General features: G+C 43.7%; 1 protein-coding gene across 4 annotated transcripts in view; it reads left to right on the plus strand.

Annotated features, from left to right (window-relative positions):
* LOC122558200 (granule associated Rac and RHOG effector protein 1-like) overlaps positions 1 to 11,096 on the plus strand; it is a 214,257-nt gene that overhangs the window by 78,671 nt on the left and 124,490 nt on the right. Inside the window, exon 1 of one of the 4 annotated variants that reach the window (XM_043706521.1) lies at positions 9,890 to 9,977. The exons of the other annotated variants lie outside the window; for them this stretch is intronic. The gene's annotated coding sequence lies outside the window, so the exon portion shown is untranslated. Of the gene's footprint in view, positions 1 to 9,889; positions 9,978 to 11,096 lie in introns of those variants that run through there. 4 annotated transcript variants of the gene reach the window in all.

An 11,096-nucleotide genomic window follows, 5' to 3' on the forward strand; every position in this document is an offset into this window, starting at 1 on the left:
TGCTCATGACATTTGGGAAAGTCCCCTGTTCCCCTCAGGCATATCCCAGATCCTCTCTGTTCATTTAAGATGGCAGGTGGAGCTTTGGTGTAATATTCCATCTGGAAGTAGTCACTTCTTACAATGCAGCACTCCCTGAGCATTATTCTGTGCTGTCATGTTTGATTTTTGTGCTCTGGAATGGGATATGAACTATGATTGCCTTTGGTCCCAAAGCTACCTGTTGAATCACGGCTGTGATATATTTCCATTGTTATGTAAGTGGGAAAAAATGAGAATTGCAGATGCTGGAGCTCAAGTCAAGAGTGTGGTGCTGGAAAAGCACAGTCAGTCAGGCAGCAACCAAGGAGCAGGAAAATTGACTTTTCAGGCATAAACCCTTCATCAGGAATGAGGCTTGTGTGTTGGGGCTAAGAGATAAATGGGAGTGTGGTGGGGTTGGGGGGAAGTAGCTGGAAAAGCAATAGGTGGATGAAGGTGATAGGTCAGAGGGAGCAGTGATGGACAGGTCTGGAGGGCGGTGCAGAGTTGGAGGCTTGGGACTTGGATAATGTGGGGGGAGGGGAAATGAGGAAGCTGCTGAAATCCGCAGGGTCCCAAGGTGGAATATGAGGCGTTCCTCCTCCAGGCGTTGAGTGGTAACAGTTTGGTGGTGAAGGCGGTCCAGGACCTGCATATCCTTGACGGAGTGGGAGGGGGAGTTGAACTGTTCAGCCACGGGTAGTGGGGTTGGTGGGTGCGGATGTCCCAGAGATTGTTTCAGAGACTATCTGCAAGAAGGCGTCCAGTCTCCCCGATGTAGAGGAGACCACACTGGGTGCATCGGGTGAGGAGATGACATTGGTAGAGATGCACATGAATTTCTGACAGATATGGAAGGATCCCTTGGGGCCTTGGACAGAGGTGAAGGGGTGGGGTTGGAGAGTGTGGGTGCAGGTTTTGCACTTCCTGTGGTGGCAGGGCAAGGTGCCAGGAGTGGGGTGTGGGCTGGTGCAAGGTGGGTACCTGACTGGGGAGTCACGGAGGGAATGGGCTTTTTGGTACGCTGATAGGGGTGGGAGGGAAAGATATCTCTGGTGATGTCTGTTAGGTAGTGGAAGTGGAGGAAGATGGTAGTGGTAGCGGATGTATCTGGAGGTTGGTGGGGTGGAAGGAGGACTGGGGGGCAGGGTTCTGTCCTTGTTGCGTTGGGAGGGGTGGAGTTCAAGAGCAGTGGTGCGTGCAGTGGATGGGATGGACTGGAGGGCATTGTCAACCACGTGGGGAGAGAAGTTACGATCATGGAAGAAGGATGCCATGTGGGATTTTGAGGTGGAATTGGTCATCCTGGGAACAGATGTGGCGGAGGAATTGGGAATAAATCTTAGGAATAAATTCCTCCGCCTCCACCACATCTGTTCCTAGGATGACCAATTCCACCTCTAAGTCCCAAATGGCTGCCTCCTTCCACGATCGCAACTTCCCTTTCCACGTTGTCGACGATGCCCTCCAGTGCATCTCTTCCATTTCATGCTCCACCGCCCTCTCAACACAACAAGGACAGAAACCCCCCCCCCAGTCCTCCTTCCACCCCACCAACTTCCACATGCAACGCATCATCCTCCGCCACCTCCAAACGGACCCCACCCCACCAGAGGTATATTTCCCTTCCCACCCCTATCAGCGTAACGAAAAGACCATTCCCTCCGCGACTCCCTCGTCAGGTCCACACCCCACTCATGGGACCTTTCCCTGCCACCTCAGGAAGTGCAAAACCTGTGCCCTCACCTCTATCCAAGGCCCCAAGGGATCTTTCCACATCTGTCAGAAATTCATATGCATCTCTACCAATGTCATCTACTGTACCTGTTGCACCAGATGTGGTCTTCTGTACATCGGGGAGACGGGACGCCTTCTTGCGGATCATTTCAGAGAACATCTCTGGGACATCCGCACCCAGCAACCCCACTGCCCTGTGGCTGAACTCTTCAACTCCCCCTCCCACTCCGTCAAGGATATGCAGGTCTTGGGCCGCCTTCACCGCCAAACTGTTACCACCCGATGCCTGGAGAAGGAACGCCTTGGGACCCTGCAACCACACAGGAAAAATGTGGATTTCAACAGCTTCCTCACCTCCCCTCCTCCCATCTTATCATAGTCCTAAGCCTCCAACTTGGCACCGCCCTCCAGACCCATTCATCACTACTCCCTCTGACCTATCACCTTCTTCCTCACCTTCATTCACCTATTGCTTTCCCAGCTACCTCCCCAACCCCAGCCCCCTCCCAATTAATATCTTAGCCCCAACCCACAAGCCTCATTCATGATAAAGAGCTTGTGCTTGAAATGTCAATTCTCCTGCTCCTCGGATGCTGCTTGACTGGCTGTGCTTTTCCAGCACCCCACACTCGTAATGTAAGTGTCTGAGCTGATATATCTGAATCTATTACCAGTTTAAACTTCCTCTGAGTGTTTTCTTTCTTAGCATCTCGTGTAGTCTTTTGTTCTCTGCCAACTTTGATAGCAAAACTTGACTGATAGTTTCTATTTTCCTTTCCAATGTGCATCAAATTGTAGTTCAGTGTCACTATTGTTTAAGTATGATTGCAGCTGAATTGCTGATATACTTGCAATGATGCTACCAGTACAATGAAGTGAATAGTCAGCACTGCAAATGTTTCACTGCAGGTGGTGTAAGTGACAGTGAGCGAATGAATGTGTGGCTCAGGTAATGCAATTTGTAAATTCTGTCAATGATTCATTCAAACTGGTACTGTCTTTTGAGTACCACAGTGTTTTTAGCATTTTGTGTTTCTGTTGACTGACTTCTAAAACAAAAAGATTGAATTTGATTTTTATTAAAGTATTGATGTATTCCTTGGGTCATTTGTCGAAGTCAAACTTTGAAGCAAAATTGTACGGCACACAACAAAGGGTGTTTGCGTTTGATTGCATATTTTTATGGAAATGGGTGTTTTCTTGAATAAGTGTTCTTCATTGGATTGTAGAAGTGACCTTTTCAAAATTAGTTTGTTATAAATTTATATTGTTATATGAAGCAGTTTAAAATGTTGCTGTGTTCTAGTAGTTTGCTGTAAATTTTCTGTTTGCTTTCTGGTCCGTATTCTGTGAATTTTCAAAAGGAATTCCATGAAACAAAGGAAATGCAGAATCTGGAGTGTTACTCATTAAGGTTGCTTAAAAGTTCCAAAATTAATAATTGTAACAGGGTTTCATTTTATATGATATCGAAGTCTGCTGCCTTACTGCGCGGTCTGATGTTTTATTGTGAGATGGTCAGCATGGTTCCCTTGTACATTATGGAACAAAATATGTAAGTGGACAGAACAGCGCCAGATGAACTGTTATTAGATTAGATTAGATTACTTTACAGTGTGGAAACAGGCCCTTCGGCCCAACAAGTCCACACCGACCCGCCGAAGCGCAACCCACCCATACCCCTACATTTACCCCTTAAACCTAACACTACAGGCAATTTAGCATGGCCAATTCACCTGACCCGCACATCTTTGGACTGTGGGAGGAAACCGGAGCACCCGGAGGAAACCCACGCAGACACGGGGAGAATGTGCAAACTCCACACAGTCAGTCGCCTGAGGCGGGAATTGAACCCGGGTCTCTGGCGCTGCGAGGCAGCAGTGCTAACCACTGTGCCACCGTGCCGCCCACTAATGCAGGCATGTCAAATACTGTGTATAGGAGGGGGAAATGAGCAAATAACCTAATAAATGAATGATACTGATGTAATGTGGAAATTGAAGGCAATTTTGACAAGTCTTAATAGGAGTGACTCTCAATTTGTCCAACCATTTCAAAAAGAAATCCACCAAGCTAAAAGAATAACTAACGGTAAAACCAAATTACTGGAAAGGGAAGCAACTCGGAGCAAATCATGGTCATGCCTGCGCTTATCTAGTCAAACTATCTTGACTACTGATCTCTTTAAAAACAAAAGGCAATACTTGAATATTGGAATTGGTTTAAAAATCAGAAGATTGATGCTTCATCGTGAAGGCCTAATAAACAAAGAAGAGAGAAATTTGAACATTTAAGCTTTGCAAAGAAATGTTTTGAACCAAGAAGAAAGAAAATTTACAACCCAGGGACAGGCCCTTCGGCCCTCCAAGCCTGAGCCGATCCAAATGTACTGTCTAAACCTGTTGGTCAATTCCTAAGCATTTGTATCCCTCTGTTTTGTGACATGACATTACAGTATAACTGTGAATAAGAGGGATAGAAAAGATAAATAAATTTAAACTAAGCTGAGAGAGTAGATACAGAGCCTCTGGGTCAATATTAAAGGGTGATTTTGTGGAATTACTGTTCAGACAGTCTTCAGCAAATGGATTTTATCATGTGTAGTCTCGGCATGGCTGCATGTTATCCATCCTTCTAAGTCTGAGGAGATGTTGTGAGCTTTCTATGTAAATCACTTCAATTTCTCAGGTATTGGGTCAGACAGTAGTTCTCTTCCTAGGTTTGTAAAATAATTTATATCATAGAAATCATGTTTTTATTATTATTCAGTCTATTCAGTCCAGCTAGTCCATGCAGGTGTTTGTGCTTAACAAGATCCACAGGCTCACCCGATTAGTTGAAGCACCCATAACTTGGAAAACCTTTTCAGTTTCAGTCTTTCAGAATTCTTGGCTGAAGCTAGCTGAGTAAGTCAGTTGTTCCTAAAGATAATTTCAATCTCTTAAGAAATTGGTTACCTCTGTGTGAGGAGTTTAGTTTGAATGTCCAGACCAGAAGTGTTTGCTTAAAATCCTGAAGGGGTTATATGAAGCTGAGAGAGTCTACACTCATTGTATGACTGCTCAAGGAAGAGACAATTCAATTCTCCAAACTAGGAGTTGTAACCACAGCCAAGTCAAGCTCTCTGTGTGATAGACAGTAGCATAAAGAAGTGCTGTTAGGATAAGTGGGGTTGTACTTCATCATATAACACAAGTTTAAAGACTTGGAAATACATGTAAATAGTTTGGTTTATTCTTTTTGTCTTTTTTCTTAATAAACTTATATTTTATTGTTAACTGTGCAATTCTTTAGGTTCAAAGACAACCTAATAAAAGCTAATATGATCAATCAAGCCAGATTTCAGTCTGGAATTTAGCCTATCAAATAGTAACATCAGCTTGTACATTACGCTATGGTAAATGTCCATATCAAAGACCTTCAATAAAGCAGTGGTGTCAAAACACGGGTCCTCCAGGTGGTCCACAGGATGGTTTAAGATGCAAGTCATTGATGTAGCTGATGGAAATGTGTTGCTGGAAAAGCGCAGCAGGTCAGGCAGCATCTAGGGAACAGGAGAATCGACGTTTCGGGCATTAGCCCTTCTTCAGGAGAAGGGCTAATGCCCGAAACGTCGATTCTCCTGTTCCCTAGATGCTGCCTGACCTGCTGCGCTTTTCCAGCAACACATTTCCATCTCTGATCTCCAGCATCTGCAGACCTCACTTTCTCCTCATTGATGTAGCCGAGGTCTACTGACAGAATTAGCCAGAACTATCTTTCCTCTACCCACTGGATGTGACACATGTGGCTCTAGTTTGTACAGCACAAGTCACCATAAGTGTGAGCAATGGCAATGTGACTTTATAAGCAAAAAAAGTTACTGCTACAGCATACAAGATGTTGGGCTGAAAACAAAGTGGAATCTCCTGAATTTAGAGTCCCAGCTAAGAAACGCTGACTTCTCAATCTCCTGATGCTGCCTGGCTTGCTGTGTTATTCCAGCCTCCTGCTTGTCTACCTTGGACTCTAGCATCTGCAGTTGTTTTGTCTCCAGTATGGAAGCAGGCATCACCTGATTAGTTTGTAGTGATGGTGCAAGTGGGTTGGGGAGGATTACTACAGAGCCTGTGTGGACCTTTCTCCTGCCTAAGTGGTGACAAATGAAAAGGTTTGTGAACCACTGCAGTAAAGTATTGCAAGGTTGAGTTATGATTGTCAGAAAATGTGAGTTAGGAGACTGATAGCAAAATGGAGAACAGCTACGCAGAATGGCAAAGATGCAATTATTGTTCACAATATTATTAACAATTCATAACTATGAAATCAGAAGCATAAAAATGTGCTTGACTCAGAGTTTGAGTTAACACTAAGGAAGAATGTGTTATAGCAGAAGTAGATGTTGACACAATTGCAGAATGTGCTTTAATTTGGCAAAAGAACAGAGGTCACATGAAGTCGTGAAAAAGCTTGACAAGGTGAATATGAAGTAGGTGTTTTCACTTTGGAGGAGACCAACAAAAGAGACCATAAATAACTCACTCCTAAATCCAATAGGGAATTCAGGACAAGTTTATGAAGAGAGTAATTAGAATGTGAAACTCATTGCTACAGGAGTAGTTTATTTTCTTATTCAGTCAAGGGACATCACTTGCAAGGCCAGAATTTATTGATCAACCCTAACTGCCCTGGAGAGAATGGTGGTGAGCTGCCTTTGTAAATATTGCAGTAAATGCAGTGCAGACACACCCATCGTGCTGGTGTTATTTAGGGGGTTCCAGGATTTCTAACCTGTGACAGTGGAGGAACAGTGATATAGTTACAAATCAGAATGGTATGTGACTTGGAGGGGAACATAAGGTGATAGTGTTCCCAGCATCTGCTGCTTTTGTCCTTCTAGATGCCCTGAGTCATGGGTTTGAAAGATGGCATCAAAGTTGAAGCTATTAACACAGATGTATTTAAGAAAAAGGTAGATAAGTGTGTGATTGAGAAAGGACTAAAAGGAAATGCATCAGCAAGTGTGATGCCAGGAGACTCATATGAGGTGGCATGGTGGCTCAGTGGTTAGCACTGCTGCCTCACAGTGCCAGGGACCGGGGTTTAATTCCAGCCTTGGATGACTGTCTGGTAGCTCACGGCATCTCAGTAGAGTTTGCACATCCTCCCCGTGTCTGCGTGGGTTTTCTCTGGGTGCTCTGGTTTCTTTCAAAGATGTGCAGGTCAGGTGAATTGGCCATGCTAAATTACCCTTAATGATCAGGGATGTGTAGGTTAGGTGCATTAGTCAGGGGTAAATATAGGAGAGTGGATTGGGGGAATGGGTCTGGGTGGGTTGCTCTTCGGAGGGTTGGTGTGGAATTATTGGGCCGAAGGGCCTATTTCCACACTGTAGAGATTCTATGATTTCTATTATAATAATCTTGTATCTGTTTCTCCCTCCAATCTTTTCGAGCTTCTGCTTAAATATATTCATCCAACTACTCCAAATGGAATCAGTTTCCTTATTCTCTGCTTGTTCTGGGTAAAGAAGTTGAATGGAAAGGTTTATGATCTTATTCTCCTCAGGTGTCCAAACACATGGACTTATAATTAAGGTTACTGGGGAATGGCCAACAGCAAAAACTTTCATAGATTTTTCTTTGCCTTTTTGTGAAGGCTGTGTTCAACATGCCAGCTGATTTTAACCATCCTAACACAGGTTAGAGATCAAACCTAAGATCTGTTGAAGGGAGGAATGTCTGGAACTGCTTTTCATGTGTTTCAGAAAATTGCTCTTCAGGCCATCATTGCTGGTGTAGCACTCTGGTAGACTTATCCAATTTGCCCTACTCCCCATAGTCCTTCAGGTTGTTTTTTTCCTCCAAAGATTGAACCAATTTTCTTATGAAAATTGTTGTTGAGTCTGCTTCCTTTCGGCAGAGCATTCCAGGTTAGAGGAGAAAGTGAGGTCTGCAGATGCTGGAGATCAAAGTTGAAACTTTATTGCTGGAACAGCGCAGCAGGTCAGGCAGCATCCAGGGAACAGGAGATTCGACGTTTCGGGCACAGGCCCTTCTTCAGGAATGAGCATTTGATCTCCAGCATCTGCAGACCTCACTTTCTTGCAGTCTTCTGCAGTCTTCTTCTTGACCTCTCCGCCTCCATCCTACTCCGACCTATCACCCTCACCTTGACCTCTTTCCACCTATCACATTTCCAACGCCCCTCCTCCAAGTCCCTCCTCCCTACCTTTTATCTTCTCCTGCTGAACACTCTCTGCTCATTCCTGAAGAAGGGCCTGTGCCCGAAACGTCGAATCTCCTGTTCCCTGGATGCTGCCTGACCTGCTGCGCTGTTCCAGCAATAAAGTTTCAACATTCCAGGTTAGAACATTGCAGTGTGGAAACAGGCCCTTCGGCCCAGCAAGTCCACACCAACTCACCGAAGCGAAACCCACCCAGACCTATTCCCCTACATCTAACAGTACGGGCAATTTAGCATGGCCAATTCACCTAACCTGCACACTTTTGGACTGTGGGAGGAAACCGGAGCACCCGGAGGAAACCCGGAATTGAACCCGGATCTCTGGCACTGTGAGGCAGCAGTGCTAACCACTGTGCCACCGTGCCACCCACATATTAAGTAATGTCTCTTATTGGTCCTCTTCGTTATGCAGTGGTTGCTGAACTGCTTCAGAGAGCATTAAGAATCAGCCACATAATCTGGAGTCCTGTATATCCTAGACTGCTCAGTAGCTTTCTTTGTTTCTTTGCTGAAGTGTCTTGATGAATTTATTGGGTTCTTATAACAATTCTGGCAGCTTTTCTTTTCCTTTATTTTCTGGTAGCTCACGGCATCTCAGATTTACTGAATCCATTTTTGACATCTTTGCATGGTTGGATTTGAGTTTAAACCCCAAAATAATTTGAAGAACTGATGAAGGGCTCCGGCCCGAAACGCTGATTCACGTGCTCCTCGGATTCTGCCTGACCTGTGCTTTTTTTCCAGCAACGCACTTTCAACTTTGATCTCCAGCATCTGCAGACCTCACTGTCTCCTAGTTGATTTCAACCTTACTGCAAAGGCTCTTGCAAGGATGCCTACCTTGAAGAAGTACTCCTCCTCACTCGACAAAGATCTCAGTGAGTCCCTCTCTCACTGTACTCCCCAAGTCCTCTCCTCTGCCCTGAAGCATTCCTGATGAAGGGCTCCGGCCTGAAATGTCATTTTCCTGCTCCTCAGATGCTGCCTAACCTGCTATACTTTTTCCAGCAACGCATTCTTAACTTCCCACCACCACAGCAGGTAATTAAGGACAGGCAATAAATGCAGCCTTTGCTGTGTCATATATGTCCCAATAACAAACTTACATGAACTGCCTTATAGAGGTTTGTAAAATCATGAGGCGCATGGTTAGGGTAAATAGATAAGGTATTTTCCCTGAGGTGGGAGAGTCCAGAACTAGAGAGCATAGGTATAGGGTGAGAGAGGAAAGACAGAAAAGGGGCAACATTTTCGTGCAGACGGTGGTGCATGTATGGGATGAGCTGCCAGAGAAAGTGGTGGAGTCTGGTACAATTGCAACATTTAAAAGGCATCTGGATGGGTATATGAATAGGAAGGGTTTAGAGGGATCTAAACCACAAAACCTTTTTTTTAAAAAGTTGCATTCTCGGGTTAGCTGTTAACTAGATTGAATTAGGATATTTGGTTGGCATGGACAGGTTGGACTGAAGGGTCTGTTTCTGTGCTGTACATCTCTATGACCAACTGTTCAAGTAAATTATTGTATTCAGTGCTGGAGGATATTTGAGGCATGGAATAATGTGCTATGTAAATACAAGCTCTTATCACAGGGATGGGAACTTTCCATGTGACTGCTGCAGGCTGTCGGAATTAGTGACTACATATTGTGTGGTCATAGACCTGTTTGTCCTTTCATGAGCAGTGTGCAAACTGTGGGATTTAGTTGCAAGAACATTGCGTATGTTTTGTAGAATAGTGCTGTTTGAAGATCGGAAGGCAAGGTTCAGGATGACTCATTGAAATTCCTTTTCTGTCAGTGTATTTATAGGAGAATTTATCCTCTCAACAAAATGGTCACACTGAGTAGCTCAGGCTATTAAGTAGCATGGTCTATAAAAGAGATGCTGTTGAAGCTATAACTGTGACAGAGGCAAGCACTGTTCAGTTTAAGTCAGTCTGGATTTGTTGAGAAACGAAAGCAAACATGGTGCCTTAATTCCAGAAAGAGACTTGTAAGTTAATTAAGCCTTTTGGAAACAAATTGATCAAGAATATGTGTTGTGTATTTGGTTCTGCCTTGTTTTAGGATCTCTAAATACAGCATCCTCTAAGGACAGATTTAAATAGATTATATGATAGTTAAATCAAAATAGAATTGTAGGATTAGGTGGTCAATAGACACCAGCTTGTAGTGGAAGTCTTTATTTAAATATCAAACTTTATTGTGCATTATACATTAGCAATATTCGCAACAGGAATTTTGTGTTGTCGGGTAAACATAATTTTTTGTCCTGGCAGATTTCACAGTGCCGAACAGGGCTCAGATTAGTTAATCATCTGTGGTGTTCCTCTGTTTGCTGACATATTTCAGAAAGTTCTTCTCCCTACCAAGCTTAGAAGGAAGCAAAACAAATTGTTAGAAAATTAAGGGTCATTCTTCTCTACCTGCATGTGACCATCGAGTGTTCTGTGTTAATGGTTGACACTAGAAGTTGTTTGACGTCCACTGTCCTGAATGTCTGGCATTCACTCTCCTGACGTTGCCATGCACTCTCTCAAATTTTCTTAACTTGATGTACTTTGAAATGAGAACTGTGTACTTAGATGCAGAAGCTTAATGTTTAAAAAAAAAACTGCTACATTGGCAATATTATCTGTTTCATTGATGTACCCCTTCAGCTGAATGTAACTCAAAGATTCCTGTGAAAGAAGTTTTTGTTTGGTTTGTGAAACTGAATTCTCATCATTGGAACAAAAATTTCAAAGTGACTCACTGGAATTCTTTCAAGCAGTTAGGGAGTATTTATAGAATTGTTGACCTTTTGGGAAAATGGCCGGCCATGAACAATTTAACCTCCAAGACAAACTCACCAAAGCTAAAAAATCACACAACATCAGGTTATAGTCCAACAGGTTTAATTGGAAGCACACAAGCTTTCGGAGCGACGCTCCTTCATCAGGTGATAGTGGAGGGCTCGATCGTAACACAGAATTTATAGCAAATATTTACAGTGTGATGTAACTGAAATTATACATTGAAAAATTGATTGTCTGTTAAGCCTTTCATCTGTTAGAATACAGTGATAGTTTCACTTCTTTCATGTGTAAATCACAAAACCCTTTTTTTTAAA

Source organism: Chiloscyllium plagiosum, chromosome 17 (genome assembly GCF_004010195.1).
Source record: "Chiloscyllium plagiosum isolate BGI_BamShark_2017 chromosome 17, ASM401019v2, whole genome shotgun sequence".
In the NCBI taxonomy this organism is placed as follows: Eukaryota; Metazoa; Chordata; class Chondrichthyes; order Orectolobiformes; family Hemiscylliidae; genus Chiloscyllium; species Chiloscyllium plagiosum.